The sequence below is a fragment of the Pinus tabuliformis genome, chromosome 8 (assembly GCF_031772625.1).
Source record: "Pinus tabuliformis cultivar Carrire ecotype Pingquan chromosome 8, CPIR1, whole genome shotgun sequence".
NCBI lineage: Eukaryota > Viridiplantae > Streptophyta > Pinopsida > Pinales > Pinaceae > Pinus > Pinus tabuliformis.
Window position 1 is genome coordinate 17,321,904 of NC_142294.1, and position 23,146 is coordinate 17,345,049.

The following is a 23,146-nucleotide window of genomic DNA, read 5'->3' on the forward strand; positions in this document are numbered from 1 at the left end:
AATATCCAACTGAAATTCCAATGGCATTACCATCTTTCCGTATCAGCCAAACCAACAATTTGTCCCATCATTTTCTAGCCCTGTCTTGTGCAGCTTGAGACATCTTTATCAAAATCAGGTATAAATATCCGTCTCTTGCTTTCATTATATTGAAGATCAAAAACTATTTAACAAAAGGCTTAATCAAAAGAGTTACGCCTCAGACCTTACAGGGCCAAGGTCATTCCTTGTCCTCTCCTTTTAGATTTTCTGGGCTTTCTGCTACCGCGCCTCTGGCGGGTTTCCTTCTGCATACATCGCAGATTTGGCATTTCAATTCGCGTCAAAGCAGTCGATCTGATGAGTCCATGACCTCAGAAAGTTCCATTAATATCTTATCTTTTACCTCTGGATGCTTGCTCAAAATCTAGAAGAACTAGCAAAGTGCCCCAAGAAAAAGCCTAGAAGCAAAGATTATGCCCAGGAATAAGTTCTGTAATGAGTTATCAGAACTAAAACGCCCTTCCTCTCCCTCAAGTTTGGTTAATCTGGAATGGCAAAATAAAAAATAAAAAAAAATATCAGTACCCACTTCATTTTCTGCAGTGCTGTTATTAGAGAGCTCACTCCTTCTAGACTTCACCCATCGGATTTCTTAAAAACATATATTGATTGCAATTTTCAACTCCAGGGATCTGAACAGCTGCACCTTCTTGTCTTCTGCTTTTATTTTTCTCACTTATCTGCTCAGGCTGCTCATCTTGATATGGTAATTTTGTGTCTATGGTTGTCCTTTCCCCAGTAGGCTCAGAACTTTCAGCAGCTTCTTTCTCAAGCAATGTTACCACCTCTTTTTGGTAAATATTCTAAGAAAGCTCGGAGAGCTTATCTGCCAGAAGAACCATCTCTTGACCTATGTTCTGTACCTTTCCCCATAACTGTCGCATATCTGAAGCAAAAAGCTCTGGTGAGTTTCCATAAGTTCCAGCATTCATCCTCAAATCAAGAAGATGAAAATCAAACACCTCATGCATCCTTGGCCCAGCAAAGTTCCCATGGATCAAGTTACATAATACCACAAAAATTTCTGATGAAATAGTTTTGAGAAAGGCATCAGAACAGCATTCAGTCATCACATTTGAAGAAACCACCGTTTGACTCCCAGACTCCTTCATAGAAGAAACTCATGGCTATGGGTTGGAAGTGTTAATATTGTGAAATATGAATCCAATGAGCCCACTAACACTTCGAAAGATTGAGCATGTAAAGAGATTCAAATCTTAAATTTACTACTCAGTTTTAGGGGTTAAATCCCCACTAGGGTCAATTCCTGATTTTTATTTATGCATATTGTTTTATCCTTGAAAGCTTTGGATTGATCATTCACTTCAAATAATGATTGCTAGACTTCTAGAAGTGAAGAAAATGAAGAGGATTGAAGAGATATACCTTTAAATGAAAATCCCCTTGAAAGGACTTCATTTACCATGTGAAATGGTGGTTGTAATTTGTTGTTATAGACCTGCAAAACCATTGGATAACAATGTGAAATTAGCTCTCCCTGTACACACTATATCTTTTTGGGGCCAATTAGATAAAACCTTTGAAATGAAACCTAAGTGCCAAAACTAGCTAAATGATGAAAACTTAAGCTAAAGCTAGTAAAATACTTTTTGTTTTGTGTTTTCTGATTTTTATTTTCAAATAATAATATACAAGTAATTGTAAAAGATCTTGAATTTTGAAATTTTATGAGGTGAAGATGAGACTTACCTTGTGCCCCTCTAATTACCTTTTCCGTTGTCGGATTGTGATCACAACCCTCCCTAAATTAGCCCCTAATTATTTGGACTTGTGAATTTGGAGTGCTTGTCTAAGACTTTCATTGGTGCCCAAATTCAACTAGGTTCAATTCCCTTTGGAATGCCTCTGGCCAATGGATCAACTATAGAGCTAGGAGAGAGATAATCTTTTAAGTAGGAATCCTTGATAACAGTTTGTCCAAAACTCAGATTTTGATAACCATAGTCCAATAAGAAGAAGGTGAGGCGTAATGCCCTAACCTTTCTTGTCCATGTGCTTATGTAGTCCCTCAATGGATCAATCCAATAACATTGTGTAATTTAGATAAAAACCTGAAAAATATCTTATGAAAGCACAAGATCTTTACAAGAGCCAAGAAAAGAGAATAGAAAAACCAATCCACAAATTGTATGCAAGGTGTTGCATCAAAGAATTTCTTATTATTTCATTAATGATCTCACATTTTCACATCATGATTTGCTAAGGAAGGAGAGCTCTATATTCATAGATGAGACTTTCAATATCTGTCCTCCTTTTGCTTCCAAATTGGCTAATTTGTGATCCATAAATTACTTGAAGACTAATCAACAATTAGATTTGTCTTCTACATTGCTCAAAACCCTCTAAAGAGGTGAGATATCACAACAAATGGGGGCAAAAATACAACTAACGAGGCTTGATTTTTCATAACCACAACTTTCTCTTAGATCTTTACTTGATTTGACTCGAGGTAAAATTAGGTGTGCTTGGAATCATCAAGGACCTTCTCAATTGGCTCAATGCTCTTCTAAATTAACCTTGGAGTCCTCCCAATGGCTAGTAGAGGTCCAATGATTAACTTGCTTGTAAACTTTTCACAACTTGCTCGACAAGGCTCCAATGTCTCTCTTTAGAAGTTTTACTTGGCCCCTTTGCTTGAAATAAGATGCTTTCTTCCCTTTTCTCGGGTAACTTGTTGTTTACTTTGAAGAAATTGACTTTGCTTGACTTTCCAAACTTATCTTGGTCAAAAAGTTCTTTTGACTTGGCTTGGAAGGCTCTCCTAGTCTCCACATGTGTGGCTGGCCCCCTAGAAAAATAACCACAAGCATAAAACTCTACCGCCCTTGTTGATATGAATATTTCAGAACATGGGTTCTTGTAAAAAAATTGTAGATGAATTTTGACTGCTCACTTGTCCCATTTGACCAATATTTGACCCGCAAAAGCCTCTTAGAAGGTCACATGTGCCACAAAAGGAGGATGCCCCCCTTTGAACAAATATAACTTCCTTTTGGATCATCATTTCTAAAAAAAATTCCTTTTAGCTTGGGAAGGAGATATATTGCTAATCAATTTTAGCCTTTCTTGACCAAGGACCTTAGAACTTATGTGTTAGGATTCGCAAACTGCCTTGGGAACTACAAATTGTTGGAAAATGTGAGACTGCCATGATGAAGAACATACTTGTTTACAAGAGTCTTTGTGTAGGTTTCATACCTACCCTAGTGGTGTGATTCCTATATGATGGATTGTACAATCCTGCCTTACGTTCCACATGTCAAGTGCAAGATGTGACCACATTCTTCATAGGATTTTTTTTTTAAATTGTTTCGAGAAGCATGCCCCAAGGTCAGTGTTGCAATGCATAACATGGACTTCCTTTAGCTTAGGTGATAGGTTGCAGAGTTATCTATCAAAAGTTTCCCAAACTTTCACCTGATCTGACCCCTTTTCCTCAACATGCATAGCAAGAACCATTAGCATCCATATATAGCTTTACAATGGAGCCAACAATTTATACCCAAAATGTGTCCCAATAAAAAAAAAGGGAGTCAGTTCTATTTTACATACGAGGGTGGCTTTTAATTCTGTTGATAGTAGATTATTATTATTCTTATTTAAGATATAGTAGATTTTCCATTCGGATAGTAGGATTATATTTTAGATAGTATATCTATCATTCTTCATGAAGTCGTAATAACAATTCTCGAGTCTGAGAAGTAAACAACTATGAAGCACGAGAATTCATATTAGGATGTGATGAAATATCCTACATGTCACGTTAATGATTATTCTATGGGTGGTGGAATTATCTAGTAAAAACATATATTGAATACCATGGACTTGTGTAAGGCTTATTGTGATAGTTTTTTTAATGATCTTAAATTAAATGAGAAGATCAATTTGTAGAGAATTTGGGATTTTAGAATGGAAGCTTATTTAGTCATTAAAAGACTAGTGAAAATATTAGGATACACTTTTTCCCTTATTCTAGTGTTGAATAAAAATGCCGTGAAAAATAATATGTCTCTAGTTTTGGATAAAAAGGACCCTCAACTTTCTTTGTAACTTTTGTGTTCACCGGCCACTTGTGAAAGGAGTAGGAATCTTTAGAAATGCAGTGCCATTTAGAGGGGAAATACTAATAGCAACAGGGAAAAGACAATTATTCCATTCGTTTAATTATTTCTCATTTGTCTGGTCATATTGTGAGCTGCAATATATATCATGAAATTGTTTTAGTACTAGTAAACAATGATTAAATATATAAAACCTTTGACATTTAGAGGACATTTCTCTCAATTTAAAAAAAATAAAAATAAAGTATGAAAATCCTAAGGGAAACAATTTTTTAAGTTTTGAGTCTTTTATTTTCAAGTTAACTAATTGGTTTGGAAGATGAAAAGCCAGCAAATTGGAAGAGTGAGACTAAGGTATTTATACTAGTGCCTTCTAGTAGAATTGATAGTGCACTAATCAGTTGCTTGCCAATAGTTTGGTTTTGGTACCACCTTATAGCATATCCGGGTTCAAATGCTATTTTCCATGGGGACAGTGAATCTGTTTCAACTCTAATTATTATCAAGGGGTTCCACAAGGTTGTCACATGAGCATCTGTGATGCCCATTTTGACTTAGACAACTACCTATGTTAAGGTTCTATGTTGCAGTTCCATGTTATTTATTTATGAACATTGTGTAATATTGATGCATTTGGTTGAACATGTGAAACTACTTAGGTTTGATTTTGATGATGGAAACATTTGATGTATGAATTACTTGGTGATGATTTATCTAGTACATGACTTATCAGAGCTATTGTTGTTTCATGTATGGCTTAAGTGGATATGATTTATCTAATGAATGACGTAGTGAAATTATGATTGTTTCCAGTATGAACTACAAAATTGACATGTGGATACTAGACTTAATAGTGTGATGATTATACGTCTTGTTGTTATATAAATGCATGAATGAGAGCTAACTCGCAGGGGGAAGAACTATATGATAGCCGAGAGCTACTCTTCCATTGAGGGAAGGTCGAGACATCTCATGGGGAAGGTATAATGCACATTGTTCTATTACATTTGGTATCTACTTGATATGCACTCTTATGACATGAGTAAAATGCAAATGACAGGTGGCAAAGACTACTTGACTGGATTATTCGATGACAAGTCCAACCAGCTCTGTAGTGTGGTCCATGTTAGGGCGTTGACCCTAGTTTTGAAGGAGGGGTGGAGGAATTTCCCACCGTGTATCCTCTGAAACCTGGAATCATGGGAGGGCAGTAGTGGACATGCTCCCCTGGACGTGTGATGACGATTTCCAGTTGTCTGTTGGGGAAGTTAGGTCGATGTATTCGACGCTTCCACCATGTCGGTTTTATCAGTGGTTAGTATGGCTGTTGCCACTGATAAAGCATCAAAGGACGGATAAGGTGTGAACAGAAGTAGGCTAGGGTGGATAGGAGGATATAGATCAGTTGGAGACTCTTGATGGGAAGAAATGTCACTGTCCGACTTATCAGATTTTATTGCTATAACTCACTCTGGTTGATATGCTTTCAAACTCCTTGCATCTTTTCATTCTAACTTTGGGACAAAGTTTTCTGAAGGAGGGGTGTATGTAATGCCCCACCTAAATCTTATCTTACAAATTTTGTTAATGTTTACATTATTTGAAAATATTAAGAAATATTGGTCTAATATAAAATTCATGATTTCCATTATTCAAATTCCCCAGTGTACCCTCACATTTACTTGGGAGAAGACATAGTCCTCTCCAACTCATTATCAATATATATATATTCATTTCACATTAACCAATGTACCCTCACATTTACTAAGGAGAAGACATGGTCCTCTCCATGTAATTACATCTCACATTCCCCAATGTACCCTCACATTTACTTGGGAGAAGACATAGTCCTCTCCATCTCATTATCAATATATATATTCATTTCACATTAGCCAATGTACCCTCACATTTACTAAGGAGAAGACATGGTCCTCTCCATGTAATTACATCTCACATTCCCCAATGTACCCTCACATTTACTTGGGAGAAGGCATAGTCCTCTCCATTTAATTATCAATATATATATATATATATATATATATATATATATATATATATATATATATATCTCACATTCCCAAATGTACTTTTAGATTTACTTGGAAGAAGACATGGTCCTTCATGTCATATTTCCAAATGTACTCCCATCTTTACTTGGGAGAAGATAAGTCAACTGTAAGGATGGATGAGAAGTTAATGATATTAATGAGAGGTGGGTGAGATGGAGAAGAGAGGGAGGGTATAAAAAGGGAAGGGGGAAGGGAGAAAAGGGGGATGTGGGGTCTTGCTTATGATTTTGGGGTTGGTTGTGATTTTAGGATTTGTTGTGATTTTGGAGACCTTAGGAACCTATGGAGGTTTCTTGGGTTGTTGAGAGGAGGCAAATATTGTTCATCTTGGTTTGGATCATTCATCTTTGACACACACGCTACATCTGGTTGGACTTGGGCTCGGAGGGCTAGGGAACCTATGGAGGTTTCCTAGGGCTAGTAATTATTTCCTAGTTGGCTGGGAGGTAAATCTAGTTGGGTCCGTCAAGAGGAGCGTTCAGCAGGAGCAACAGGACAAAGGTATCTCCATCAACCACCGATATAGGTATTCCCCATAGACTACTTTTGTAAATTTTATCAGAATGAATTAGTCACCTTAAATTATGCTGATTAGAATAAAATGATAGAATTGTATTTGTTTAAAACCCATGTAAGTAAGTTATCGCCTCTGATCGCATTTATTTTAATAAGAAAGTAGATCTGTTAGCAGACCCTAGGGTAGGTCTCTTATAGATATGTCTAGTGCGAGTTGCAAAGCAAAGAAGGGTATCAGTCAGGGACAAGGCTTGAAAGGAGGTAGTGGGGCACCAGATCTAGGTATAGGTGGAGTATGAGATTCCAGTGTGCCAGATGAGTAGGATCCCATGCATAAGCAATAAGGAGTTTAGTTAGATCAATTCTAGTTGTTACAACATGATCATCACCTTTGCTATGGGAGCCCACAATATCATAGTAGTAGGATTCATTGTTAGTAGGTTGCAGTCAGATAGATAGTAACAAAGGTAATTGTAGTCAGTACATGTGAGACAGTTGTAGAGCCAGTTGCAGTGACATGGGTAGTGTGAATTTCCCAGTTGCAGTATGTAGGTGAAATTCCACCTAGAAAATTCCCAACATAGAGCTATGTACTCGAATTTCTAGTGTAGGAGGACAACGCAAGTTTCTAGGAGGGAGCAAAGAGATTTCCCATATGGATATTGAGACTTAGAGGGAGTTTAGCTTCAGAGGGAGCATCCCTATGGAATCTAGCACTTTAGGATCTAGGGAGATCAAACACATTATTGCAGTAGTTGCAAAAGTAGTGAAGAGATTGCAACAAAGCAGTAGCAGCAACATTATGAGTAGATCAGAGCCCAGAGTTACAAAAAAATGAGCAGGGTCTAAGGAGGACTGCATTAGACAAGTTTTTCCTAATGGATAAGTACCCTTGCTACATGGGCCCGTAATATTCAGTAGTAAGAGGATCCATTTCAGTTGGTGCAATCAGTTCCAAAGTTACCGTTGCAGACTAGTAGCAGTCAGATGATGAGGAGTGCAGAGCAGTGTTGCCAGCATAACTGGAGGCTCAGTGTAGAGTCAGCAACAATGCATATTTCTCAGTGGACAGTGTAGAGGCTAGTAGCATTCAAATGCTTAAGAGATAGTTTCAACGCAGAGGTAGTTGATTCAATATTTTGGATGCTTCTCAATTGCAGTAGTTGTAGTAGCAGTAAATAGTAAGAGGGAGTTGCAATGCATATGCAGAGGTGGAAGAAATACAATTGTACAATGTAGTGTCAGTAACAACATAGATGAAACAGTTTGTTTTAGCTACAGTCAGTGGAAATGAATCATAGTTGGATCTGTAGTTGGTGGATAGTGGTATGAAACTATAGTTGTTGATCCGAATTGGATCCACAAAAGACTGTCGTGGACCTTGTTGGAAATAATACTGAGAGGGGGGGTGAATCAGTATTATCTAGCAATTTAATATATCTTCCTTATTTGATCTTTGAATTATTTTAGCATGTCAGTACCATAAAATAATGAGCATGAAAACAGATAGTCACACCAAAGAACACAAGATGTAAGGTGGAAACCCAATGTGGGTGAAAACCACCTGCTGCAATATGTCTCTATCTTCTTTCAATTTAGAAACTTCTTTTACAATGATTTTGTACTGGTGCAGTCCTTTACCAGTACGCAGGCTGCAACCTGCAGAGAGCTGCAACTCTCTCTCTCTCTTGTTTTCCAATCTACTCCTGGAAGGGAGATACAACCCCCTACATCTTTTCATAAAGCATCAGATGATCAACAAGTACATAACAGATATAGATCACTACAGATATCAGATCAGCAACAGCAGAACTAACCCAGAACACCTTATCAATAGAGAAATTCAATCAACAGAACATCTTAAAACAGAGACGCAGTTTTCCTTTCTGTGGCCTGCGACCAGACGCTGTTAACCTTCTGCTACTCTGCGTCCACCCGCAGATATCCTTCTGCTTCGCTGCATGCCCACGCACTGTTCCTTTGACTGCTCTGCGTTCTGTTGCTTTAGGGACGCACCCAAGGATACTATAGCGCCGCGTCTTTCGCTACAGATACGCACCTGAAAATACTATCGCGCCGCGTCCTTCTGCTTCAGAGACGCACCTGAACCTTGATCGCCCTGCGTCCCCACGCAGGTCTCTCTCTACTGTACTGCATCTCGGCGCACTTGCCCTTTACGGTACCTGCGTCTCGGTGCACTTTCCCTTCACTGAACCTGCGACCCTTCAGATATAAATGATATGAAGACTTCAGAACAAACCCAAACAGTCAGATCTATCGATCTGTTCATGCGCTATAGAGATCACAGTCCATTCGAAGATTCGCCTTTTAGATATGGACTAGATCTCACCAAATAAGATATTCAACCCAAGACAATTGCTCAATCCAAATGAACTCCTTTGCTTTATATAGGCAAGCTTCTCCCCAAAACATGGAACAATACCACGAGCCGACACCATAGAAACACAAAACCGTCGGCTAGATACCACACAAGAAACCCCCACGTGCTTTTCTCTGCCTTGAAATGTGTGCACTGGGTGGACGCACCCCCTGAACGGCCGGCCGGCGTCCCTGGACGCGGTTTCTGCATGGTATACCTGCGGGGGCACACTATCTGAACCGATTTCCTGCGTCCTTCTTAATTTTCATCAACCTGAGAGCCTTACCACTGGAGTTGCCATCAAGTACAACATCTGTAACATACAGTCATACCAGAAAACATAATGCCAACAATCTCCCCCTTTGGACTTGATGGCAACCTTACAAACTTCAGCTTCATTCTCCCCCTTTGACATCAAGAGCAAAGGGTATGCTCCCCCTAAGCGCATGCTCCCCCTGAATATGAACCGGATCTGTAGCAACGCACCACCATGAAAGAGATAGAGACATATTGCAGCTATTTCCAAGATCTCCTTCTCCATAATGCCAACAATGCATTATGTGCTCCCCCTGAGCCTGTACCACCAATAAGAAGAGGTTCAACAAGATGATGCATCAACAACCCCCAGCTTTTGCCTGAGGTATTCAAACGTGTCCCTGGGCAATGGTTTGGTAAGAATACCAGCAACTTGTTCCTTGGAAGGAACATACTCCAACTTGACTTTCTGTTCAAGCACTTGTTCCCGGAGAAAATGGTACTTGATTGGTATGTGCTTGGTTTTTGAATGCATGACCGGATTCTTTGAGATGCTGATTGCACTTGTGTTATCACATAAGATGGGGATAGGTGGTGTACAAGTGATTTGAAAATCCTGCAAATTCTGCATCATCCAAAGGAGTTGAGTGCAACAAGATGCAGCAGCAACATATTCCGCTTCAGCTGTAGACAAGGCAATCGAACTCTGTTTCTTGCTGAACCAAGATACCAGTCTGGAACCCATAAAGAACGCACCGCCACTTGTGCTTTTCCTGTCATCCACGCTTCCGGCCCAATCTGCATCTGTATAAGCATGAAGAGTAAGATCTGTATCTCTAGGATACCATAAGCCATAATTTTGAGTCCCTTGAAGATATTTGAAAATTCTCTTTACTGCCTGAAGATGAGTCTCCTTCGGATTTGCCTGAAATCTTCCAACTATTCCAACTGCATGCATGATGTCTGGTCGGGTACCTGTCAAATATAGTAAACTTCCAATCATAGATCTGTAGGTTGGTTGATGTACTGCTGCAGATTCATCATTTGCACTGAGACTACATCCTGTGACCATGGGTGTACATACAGGTTTTGCATCTTCCATGCCATATTTCTTCAAAATCTGCTTGAGATACTTGGTTTGAGATAAAAAGATTCCTCCTTCTTTTTGTTGGATTTGCAAACCAAGGAAATATGTCAGTTCTCCTAGCAAGGACATTTCAAATTCTTTCTGCATGACCGAGGCAAAGCTTTGACTCATAGATTCTTCATTGCTGCCAAAAATAATGTCATCTACATACACAACAAGTATTAGCAATTTGTCATTTTCAACTTTTATATACAGATTGCTATCTGCTGAACCTTTTGAGAAACCTTGTTGATGAAGATATTTGTCCAACCATTAGTACCAAGCCCTTGGAGCTTGTTTGAGACCATAGAGAGCCTTTTTCAATCGGCATACAAGATTTGGATCATTTCCAAGAATGAACCCATCTGGCTGTTCAATGTACACTTCTTCTTCCAAGTCTCCATTCAGAAAGGCTGATTTCACGTCCATTTGAAATACTTTGAAGTTTTGAAAACTTGAGAGAGCAAGGAACATTCGGATGGCCTCAAGTCTTGCAACAGGAGCAAAAGTTTCTTCAAAGTCTATTCCTTCTTGCTGCGCATACCCTTTACAAACAAGTCTGGCTTTGTTTCTAATTACTTCTCCATTTTCATTCAATTTATTTTTGAAGACCCATTTTTTTCCGATAACATTCTTATCCTTTGGTCTAGGAACCAGCTCCCAAGTGTTGTTCTTTTCGATTTGCTCAAGTTCTTCATCCATTGCTTTCACCCAACATTCATCTTTGCATGCTTCTTTCACATTTTGTGGTTCAGTAGAGGAGAGTAATGCCAAATAGCTTGAGGCTTCTGCAGCTGTTCTTCTTGTTTGTACACCTGCTTCTTTCTGCCCCACAATCTGAGATTCTGGATGATTCTTCTGAACATATCTGGATGGAGTTTTCTCTTCTATTCTTGTCTGCTCCTCTGGTTCTTCTTGAAGTTCTCCTTGGGGTTCTTCTTCTTCATTATTCTGTCTTTGAGGGTAGCCTTCATCTTCTTCTATATCTTCATGATGTACTTGCCTAGGAATATATCCCTTCTCATCAACCACTACATCAATGCTGTCAACAATTTTGCCAAGTCTTTTATTGTAGCATTTGTATGCTTTGCTGTGTGGAGAATAGCCAAGAAGAATGCCTTCATCTGCTCTAGGTTCAAGTTTTCCAAGCTGCTCATCAGTATTCTTGATATAGCATTTGCTCCCAAAGATTTTGAAGTGCTTTACCGAAGGAGTTTTACCACTCCAGAGCTCATGAGGAGTTTGAGTGCTGTTCACCCGGACATTTGTCTTGTTGAGAATAATAACCGCAGCATGTGCAGCTTCACCCCAGAAAGTTGCGGGAGTTCCTGATTCATCAAGCATGCACGAGCCATTTGTTGGATTGTTCTGTTCATTCTTTCAACAACTCCATTTTGCTGAGGAGTTCTAGCTGTAGAGAATTCTCTCCTTATCCCATGTTCATCACAGAAATCGAAAAATTCATTTGAAGTAAATTCCCCACCTCTGACGGATCTGAGGCACTTAATTTTGTGACCTGATTCATTTTCAACCAAAGCTTTGAAGGTCTTGAATTTTTCGAATGCTTCATCTTTGTGCTTCATAAGTCCTAACCAGACAAACCTGGAGAAATCGTCAATAAATAATATCAAGTATTCCTCTCCTCTAGGTGTTCTTTTCCTGAATGGGCCACATGTATCTGTATGTACTAGCTCAAGAGGCATGCTAGCTGATCCCTCTTTCTCTGGAAAGTTAGTCCTGGTTTGTTTTCCAAACTGACATGATCTGCATATGGTGTTGTCAGGAATTTTGATATCTGGAAGATCGCGAACTGCCTGATATTTGCATGCTTTCCTTATTTGTGAGAAGCTTAGATGTCCCAACCTTCGATGCCATAACCAGTGCTCTTCATCCTTGCTAAGATAGCATTGTTGTTGTCCTTCTTCAAATATGTACAGATTATTTGGAGTTCTTTTGCCTTTGAGAACTGTTTTACCTGTATCAAGATCACGAACAAGACATCCATTCGATCTGAAAATAACCTCGGTTTTTTGATCACACATCTGGCTGACACTTAGTAGATTATGCTTCAATCCATCAACATACAAAACATTTCCAGCCTTGACCTTTTCTTTTAAAGGAGCAATACCTTTTCCTTTTATAGTTGCAGGAGTATCATTTCCAAAAGAAACTTTCTTTCCCTTTTCTAAAGTAGAATAAGATTCAAGTTTTTCTTTATCACCTGTCATATGTTTCGAACATCCACTGTCAATGTACCATAGATTTTCCTGTCCTTCTGCATAAAATGCTATCCCACATCTTTCTGTTTGAGGTTCCTTTATTCTCCATGTTTTGGTGCTTGTGGCTTGTTCCTTTTTCTCCTGAAACCTGCTCCTACATTCAGAGTCTTCATGACCAAAATTATTGCAAATAGAACATTCAACTTCATTTTCAAGAACCGAAAAGTTGTTATAGGTCCTTTTTGTAATCCCTGTCATACTTCTTTGTTTTTGAGCTTCCCTAGTCATGATTGTTTTATATGCAACACATTGAGCTGCTTTGTGACCAAAGTTATGGCAAGAAAAGCATTGTCCATTGAAGAAGCTTCTGCGGTTATTGAATCTACCAGCCAACTGATTGTAATTTCTATTTTCATCTATTCTTGAACCAAACTGAGAAGATTTTACCTGTGGCTGGTTGTAGCTTTTGTTCACCCTTAAGATGGATTGTCCCTGATAGTTTCTGTTTGTAATTCGTCCCTGCTTTACCTGATTATCTTCATTGTTCTTCTGCTCATTTCTTCTTGCTGCATCAAGATAACTTTTTGAGGTGGATGCTTGAGAGGTTTCTCCATTATAGCCCAAACCTGTCTTGTTTAGAGGAGACCGCTGCACATTGATAATCTCATCCAAAGTTTCAGATCCTTTGACAAACTTAAGATTAATAGCTTTTGTTTTCTCTATTTCTTTTCTGAGACCAACAATTTCACCTTCTAGTTTTTCAAGATGTTTTTTCTTTTCATCAATTTGAAATTGCAAAGTATCAATGATCACATTCTTTTCTTCTATGCATCTCTTGAGTCTAGTAATTTCATCATAGAGATTATCCACATCTACAGCATCCTCATAATCATCATCTTCAAATGCCATTAACAGCTTATATTTATTACCTTGTTCATCTTCATCACTGTTTGATAAGCCATCACTATCTTCATGGGTGTAGTAGCTTTTCTTATTTGCACTTTGTTTCTTGTTCCATCTAGCAGGTTCTTTTCCTTTATCCTTATAAGGACATTTTGCAGCATAATGACCTACTCTTCCACAAGCAAAGCATTTGAAAGGTAGCTTACCTCTGAACCTTCCAGAACCCCTTTGAAGACTTCTGACAAAATTTGATTCTTCTTCCTCTTCTTCTGGAACATGGCTTGCTTCATAGTAATCTTCTTTGCCTGATGCCTTAAAAGCAGCTTCCCTTCTGTCTGATGGACCTCCCTTTCTCATTTCATAAGCAGTTAGAATTCCATGTAGCTGAGACATAGTGAGAACACGGAGATTTTCCTTTTCTTCTATTGCAGATACTTTAGATTCAAACTTGGGGGATAATGATCTTAGAATCTTTTGAACTACTATAGTCTCTTTTATTTCTTCACCCAAATTTTTCATACAATTAACAATCTCATCTACCCGAAGAAAATAATTAGCCACAGTTTCATCATTATACATCTTGAGAGTCTCATATTGAATCCTGAGAGTTTGAAGTTTAGCTTGTTTTACCTGTTCATCTCCTTCATAGCTAGTGATCATTTTGTCCCATATCTCTTTTGCTGATTTGAAGTGCATGACCTTCATGAATTCTGTTTGGGATATACTTCCTAATAGAGTACTGACTGCTTTTGCATTTGTTTCATACTTCTTTTTCTCAGCTGGATCTGTAGGAGTAGCTGAAGGAAAAGCATAGCCTGTTTCTACAATGTCCCAAACTTCTGTACCAAGAGATTGAAGATATGCAGTAACTCTTACCTTCCAATAATTGAAGTTTGTCCCATCAAAAATCGGTGGCCTGATTGATGCTTCTCTCTTGTAGTTGCTCATGATGAACGATCTACCTTCAAGCGATCAAGCTTCTCTGAAGGACCTGCTCTGATACCAATTGTTGGAAATAATACTGAGAGGGGGGGTGAATCAATATTATCTAGCAATTTAATATATCTTCCTTATTTGATCTTTGAATTATTTTAGCATGTCAGTACCATAAAATAATGAGCATGAAAACAGATAGTCACACCAAAGAACACAAGATGTAAGGTGGAAACCCAATGTGGGTGAAAACCACCTGCTGCAATATGTCTCTATCTTCTTTCAATTTAGAAACTTCTTTTACAATGATTTTGTACTGGTGCAGTCCTTTACCAGTACGCAGGCTGCAACCTGCAGAGAGCTGCAACTCTCTCTCTCTCTTGTTTTCCAGTCTACTCCTGGAAGGGAGCTACAACCCCCTACTTCTTTTCATAAAGCATCAGATGATCAACAAGTACATAATAGATATAGATCACTACATATATCAGATTAGCAACAGCAGAACTAACCCAGAACACCTTATCAATATAGAAATTCAATCAACAAAACATCTTAAAACAGAGACGCAGTTTTCCTTTCTGTGGCCTGCGACCAGACGCTGTTAACCTTCTGCTACTCTGCGTCCACCCGCAGATATCCTTCTGCTTCGATGCGTGCCCACGCACTGTTCCTTTGACTGCTCTGCGTTCTGTTGCTTTAGGGACGCACCCAAGGATACTATAGCGCCGCGTCTTTCGCTACAGAGACGCACCTGAAAATACTATCGCGCTGCGTCCTTCTGCTTCAGAGACGCACCTGAACCTTGATCGCCCTGCGTCCCCACGCAGGTCTCTCTCTACTGTACTGCGTATCGGCGCACTTTCCCTTCACTGAACCTGCGACCCTTCAGATATAAATGATATGAAGACTTCAGAACAAACCCAAACAGTCAGATCTATCGATCTGTTCATGCGCCATAGAGATCACAGTCCATTCGAAGATTCGCCTTTTAGATCTGGACTAGATCTCACCAAATAAGATATTCAACCCAAGACAATTGCTCAATCCAAATGAACTCCTTTGCTTTATATAGGCAAGCTTCTCCCCAAAACATGGAACAATAACACGAGCCGACACCATAGAAACACAAAACCGTCGGCTAGATACCACACAAGAAACCCCCACGTGCTTTTCTCTGCCTTGAAATGTGTGCACTGGGTGGACGCACCCCCTGAACGGCCGGCCGGCGTCCCTGGACGCGGTTTCTGCATGGTATACCTGCGGGGGCGCACTATCTGAACCGATTGCCTGCGTCCTTCTTAATTTTCATCAACCTGAGAGCCTTACCACTGGAGTTGCCATCAAGTACAACATCTGTAACATACAGTCATACCAAAAAACATAATGCCAACACTTGACTATATCGAGTTGAACAAATCCTTGAAAATTCCAAAACAATGATAAAAAACGCCTTGAACCAGTGGCAATGGCCACAAATGTAGAACGATGAGGACCTCGGTCAAAGCGCGCTAACAGAGGCCCATGGAGACTGCGCAGGAGGTCAAAGCAGCCCCTGGGAGTCCCGGATCGGGAAAAGGAGACGATTTGATGCGCGATTAGCACTTAGCGCTAATCGTGCATCACTGGGAAAACAGGGCCAAAATGGAAGAGCCTTAAGCACTCGGTCGCGTTGGGAGCCAGAGAACCGTGGGTGGAGAAACAAAAAAGTGCTAAAGGACAAAGGCGGGATCCGCACTCTGGAAAACTGGTGGTATTGATCAGGGCGCCCTTGAATGGTAAGAGGTTTTGGAGGAGAGCGTAGCGATCCCACTCAGCGATCGATGCGTGGTAGTTGAGGTGAGAGAAAAACCATCGTTGATCGCGCACTATCGGTAGAGCAAGTCAACCGCGCTCGACATGCGTATGATGTTGGATCTGGAGGAGCCCAGATCGGACGGCTGAGATTGCGCCCGATGAAGGAAGCATAATCGACAAGGATTAAGTTGAGTTCTAAAGAGATCTGGAGTCCATTTGACCACCATGGTGGAGAAATAATGCATAAACGACGTAACGGAAGAAACGAACTGACGGAGCGTGCTGGCACCAATTAGATGGAGACACGTGGCCACTGCCAAAGCGTTCGTGCTGACGCCAAACAAGGAATTCCAAGCACAGCTGCAGAAGGTGAATCGCAGCAAGCGGGAGAGGAACTGAACAAGCATAGGGATCGAATGACTAAAGCCATGAATAGAGACAGTCGGAACAGAGACAGAAAGAGAGAGACAGAGAGAAGAGAAGAGTTAATTGGAAACCCAAATTGAGAGGAGTCCAAGCAACTAAGGGAGACAGTGAACACAGAGAGCAGTAAAGCCAAGCAAAGGAGACAGAGGGCCGAGCTGACCATAGGTAGCATCGAGCACCAGAGAGCTTGAAGATTCAAGCCTTCCCATAGAGGAATCTGTCCAGATCGAGCATCACAGTTGGCTCTTTCCACTGTAGACCAAGGGTCACAGAGCTGGTAGGAAGAACAAGAGTCTGTGTACTCTGAGTGGCTTGGGGAATCCAAGAACCACCCTGCCAAGCAAACCTGCTTCAGGAGAACTCACATTGAGTCCCTGTATTTGTAATTCTCTGCTTAAAGACACAATAAAACAAGGCCACCACTGAGAGTTGGACCGGAGATGTAGCCCTCGAGAATAGGGTGAACTCCTTATTAAAAATTCTTGTGTCTTTGCATTGCTTACTATGTTTCTCTACTATATTTCCACTTATTTTTTGTGTATTGGCAATCTGATCGATCCATTGTTTCAATAACACATAACACACACACTAGCACATGAGTCTGTAATACCTTTTGTTTAATAAATTTTCAAACTGAGGTCACTCATAGGGTGATTATCAAATCAAGTGGTATCAGAGCTCTAGGCCGTAAGGTTACACAATCTTGTGTTGGTTTAGCTGTGAATGCTCACTAGATCAAAGCTAAAATTACGAGAAGGAGAGTTGGTGGAAACTAATCCTGAAATTGGGATAGTCTATTCTCGGAAGATAATGTTAGAGGAAGGTTCTATAGGGCCAGACCCTCAATTCATAGAGAGTTTCCTAGCTATAAAGTCTATGGTAGAAGAAATGTATAGGGACTTTAGAAAGCATAGGGATGAAGATTCATTAGGCTCTAAACAAGATAAAGAAAAAGATGAGTCTCATTTCCATGACCACTCCAAAGGAAAGGGGAAAGAGGAAAGATTTCTCACACCTCCAAATAGCCCTGTGCATAATAATAAAGCATCTTTGATTAAGTTAGATGTTAAATTTGATTTGCCTATATATGATGGAGAGCTAAATGCTGAAAAGTTGGACAATTGGATAAGACAAATTGATGTGCATTGCAGGGTACGAAACATAGACTCAGACAAGAGTAAGATTCAGTTGGCAAGCCTACACTTAGGAGGCACTGCCTTGGTTTGGTGGGAAGGCAGAACTCAAGCTGATATGAAGAAGCATGGTAAGACCATCTCTGTCTAGAGTGAATTTGTTGTTGCAATCAAAAAGTAGTTCTATCCATTGGCCTACATGCAACAAGTCATGGTGAGTTGGAAAACTCTTCGGCAATTCAAAGGGCAAGGTGTACAAGGGTATACTCAAGAGTTCAGAAAGAGAGCCTTGATGTTGGGTATCTCATTAGACTCACCAGAGACTCTTCTGAAGTACATTGGTGGTCTACACAACTACATGAGGCATACCATCCTCTTGTTTAATCCCACTAGTATAGATGAGGTATCTGTACAAGCTACTCATCTAGAAGCTAGAGGAAAGAATGGAAATCCAGAAGTTGGGGGACCATCCCAACCCACTGTAAGCAAGAGAAAGGAGAAAGGTAGCAGAAGTGGAAAGCAAGGAAGGCTAAAACTACACAAAAATGCAAAGCTTCATGCACTCACTGTAAAAAGGAGGGGCATGATGATGAGCACTGTTGGATTCTGCATCCAGAGCTGAGACCTAAGAAGTCCGAGGGCAAGAAGAAGAAGACTGTTGCAGCTATTCAGAAAGATTTGGGGTCAGACTTGGGAGATGAAACAATCATTGCAGCCACAGGTATAAAAGGTAAGAATTCTGAAGCATCTACTAGTAATTCTGCTCAATCTGTTATTGATGAAGAACATGAGAGAAAAAGACATGAGCTTTTCCATATTCGAGTTGTTTCCAAAAATCAAAAGATTGATACTTTGTTTGATAGTGGCTCACAAGTAAATCTGATTTCTAAAGAAATTGTAAAGAAATTGGGATTAGCAACTACACCTCATAAGAAGCCATACCCATTAGGATGGTTGAATGATAAAGTGCAACTACAAGTGACTAGACAGTGCAAACTCAAGTTTTCTTTTGGGTCAGCATTTGTAGATGAGGTTGAGTTAGATGTAATTCCTTTAGATATATGTGGAATTGTTTTAGGAAGTCCCTACTTGTATGATAGAAAAGCTATTTTCTATAGAGATAAGAACAAGTATCTACTTGTTAAAGATGGAATCGAATACTTTGTAAGGGCTCATAAGCTCAAGAATAAATATACTCTCATCAACTCAGGACAGATGAAAAGAATGATAAATTCATGCAAACAGTTCTTACTAATGGTTGTAAAGGAAAATAAATTTGATAAAACCAATGTATTTGGGGGCTGTAATGTTGATCAACAAGCTGATATAGAAAAGATTGTTTCAGAGTATGATGTCTTATTTCAAGAACCTAAAGGTCTGCCACCCAAAAACGGAATAGTACATGATATTATTTTGTAGCAAGATGTTCCTTTTCCTAACATTGGGATGTACAAGTTGTCTACTTTAGAGAACGCTGAAATCAAGAAGCAGGTGCAGGAGTTGCTCGAGAAAGGATTTATTAGGCCTAGCACATCACCATGTGGGTCATTAATCATCTTGGTGAGAAAGAAAGATGGCTCGTGGTGAATGTGCATTGACTACCGAGCACTAAATAAGATAACAATAAAAAATCGTTATCCCCTTCCTCGCATAGATGATCTTTTAGATCAATTGAAGGAACCTGTTTATTTCACCAAGCTGGATTTGCACAGTGGATACCATCAAGTCATTTTTGCAGAGAAAGATGCATGGAAGACTACTTTCAAAACAAAGAAGGGATTGTATGAATGGCTGGTTATGCCTTTTTGCCTAACTAATGCTCCTGCTAATTTCATGAGATTAATGAATGATGTACTCAGACCTTTTCTTGATGATTTTGTTATTGTGTATCTGGATGACATTCTGATTTTTAGTAAAACATGGGAAGAACATTTAAAGCATGTTAAGCAGACATTAGATGTTTTGAGAAGAGAAAAACTTTATGTTAAACTCTCCAAATGTGAATTTGGCAAAACCTCTCTAAATTATTTGGGTCACATAGTAGGGGGAGGTAAATTGAAAATAGATCCCTCTAAAGTGGCAGTCATTGTAAACTGGCCTAAACCCCAGTCTGCTATAGAAGTGAGAAGCTTCTTAGGAGCAGCACAATATTGGAGGAAGTTCATTTCAAAATTTTCCTCAATTGCAGCTCCCTTACATGCTTTGACAGGATTGAACAAGGTGTTCCAGTGGGGAGGAAAATAGCAGAAAGCCTTCGACACCTTGAAAGAAAAGATTAGTACAGCATTGGTACTAGCACTGCCAGACCTACAAAGACCATTTGATATCCAAACTAATGCCAGTGACTATTCCATGGGAGCAGTGTTGACATAGCATGGTAAACCCATATGTTATCATTCTGAGACTTTTAATCCTGCAGTAGTTAACTATCCTACCTATGATAAAGAATTGTATGCATTAGTTCAGAGTGTGAAAAACTAGAAACATTACTTAATGGGCAAAGAAACAGTAATACACATTGATCATCAGCCACTTCAATATCTACACTCCCAAACTAAGTTGCAACAATCAAGACATTACAGATGGATGGGTTTTCTACAACAGTTTCATTTAGTCATCAGATATTAAAAGGGCATACATAACAAGGTTGCATATATGTTATCGAGACCCATTATAAATGCATCTACCATACTTAAGCATAATTTTGTGCTGCATGAAAGCTACATAGAACAGTATGCTCAGGACATGGACTTTCAAGATGTATATGCAACTTTGAGCCAAGGCAAAAGGGTAGAAGAATTGGACTATCATGTGAAGGACCGACTCTTATATGATTGTGGGAAACTCTGCAATCCACAAACTGAGAGAGTAAAGATAATTAGGGAAGCCCACACTTCTCTAATATCAGGTCACTTTGGGGTAAGTAGAATAGTTGCACAGCTACAAAGGTTCTGCTATTGGCCGAAAATGAATGAAACAGTTCCTAGATATGTAAAGGGGTGTGCTATGTGTGCAAAAAGAAAGCCCAACAACAGAAAACTAGGATTATACACTCCATTACCAGTTCCTTCTCACCCTTGGGAAAGCATTTCCATGGATTTTGTTGGAGGACTACCCAAATCTAGGAAAGGTCATGATTATCTATATGTTGTTGTGGATAGATTCAGCAAAATGTGTACTTTGATACCCTGTAGCAAATAGATTACAGCTGAAAAAACTGCAAAATTATTCTTTGAACATGTATGGGTTCATTTCGGATTACCCACTTCTATTGTATCTGATCGAGACACCCGATTTATGGGAAAGTTTTGGTCAAGTCTGTGGGAACTAATGGACACCAAGTTAAAGAAAAGCACAACTTTTCATCCACAAACAGATGGCCAAACAGAAGTAGTTAACAAGACAGTGATCCAGTTGCTAAGAGGATATTGTAGCAAACACCCTAAGCTTTGGGATGAACACTTGTGATATGTGCAACATGCTTACAATAGAGCCAAACACTCTTCTACACAGAGATCTCCTTTTGAGACCTATTTTGGCTTCATACCGAGGTCTCCTTTGGATTTTGTCTTTGGTAAAGATACCATGGTTGATAGACACAGTGATGTGGACAAGGCAACTAGGTTCATTGAACAGATCCAGGAGATCCACCAAGTAGTACAGGAACAACTGGAAAAGAGCCAGGCCAAGAACAAGGCTAGGCATGATAAGCATCAGATGGAGCATAGTTTTCAAGTTGGAGACCAAGTCTCACTGTATATCAGCAAGGACAGTATGCAAGGTGAAGGTAAAAAGCTAAAATCTAACAGGCATGGACCCTTTAGGATACTTGAGAAGGTTGGTGAAAATGCCTTTCGCCTTGAGCTACCAGCTTACATGCACATCTACTCAGTCGTAAATGCAGACTGTTTGAGGTTGTTTGAACCTTCAATGATTGAGGACCCCGAAGAGCAGAGTCAATTACTTCTGTTGACGACCTACTACCTGAATATCTTAATGAGTTGCAGGAAGATACAATGTTGGATAGGAAGATAAGGATGACGTGCAGTGGAAAAGTGGAATAGCTTAGGATTGGGCTTAAGGGTTTGAGGCTGGGCAGTGTGAAGTGGATTGAGATTGGACAAGTGAGACAGCAGTTTTCTCACTTAGTCGATGCTTGAAGAAAACCAACTTTTGGTGGTCCAAAAGCTTTTTCAGTGAGAAGGCCGTGATCCGAATTAGATCCACAAAAGACTGTTGAGGACCTTAACTGTATCGAGTTGAACAAATCCTTGAAAATTCGAAAACAACGATAAAAAATGCCTTGAAATAGTGGCAATGGCCACCAATGTAGAACGACGAGGACCCCCATGGAGACTGCGCAGGAGGTCAAAGCAGCCCCGGATCGGGAAAAGGAGGCGATTTGATTGGTGATCGCTGGGCAAACAGGGCCACAATGGAAGAGCCTTAAGCACTCGGTCACGTTGGGAGCTGGAGAACCGCGGGCGAAGAGACAAAAAAGTGCTAAAGGACAAAGGCGGGACCCGCACTCTGGAAAACCGACAGTATTGATTGGGGCACCCTTGAACGGTAAGAGGTTTTGGAGGAGAGTGGAGCGATCCCACTCAACGATCAACGCGTGGCAGTGGAGGTGAGATAAAAACCGTCGTTGATCGTGCGCTATCGGTCAAGCAAGTCAACCGCACTCGATGTGCATATGACGTTGGATCTGGAGGAGCCCAAATCAGATGGCTGAGATTATGCCCAACGAAGGAAGCAAAATCAACAGGGATTAAGCCGAGTTCTAAAGAGATTTGGAGTCCATTTGACCACCACGGTGGAGAAAGAATGCATACACGATGTAACGGAAGAAACGAACCGATGGAGCATGCTGGCACCAGTTAGATGGAGACACATGGCCATTGCCAGAGCGTTCGTGTTGACACCGAACAAGGAAGTCTAAGAACAACTCTAGAAGGTGAATCGCTGCAGGCGGGAGAGGAACCGAACAGGCATAGGGATCAAATGACTAAAGCCATGAATAGAGACAGTCGGAACAGAGACAGAGAGAAGAGAAGAGTTAACTGGAAACCCAAATTGAGAGGAGTCCAAGCAACTAAGGGAGACAGTGAAAACAGAGAGCAGTAAAGCCAAGCATAGGAGACAGAGGGCCAAGTTGACCACAGGTAGCATTGAGCACCAGAGAGCTTGAAGATTCAAGCCTTCCCATAGAGGAATCTGTCCGAATCGAGCATCACAGTTGGATCTTTCCACTGTAGACCAAGGGTC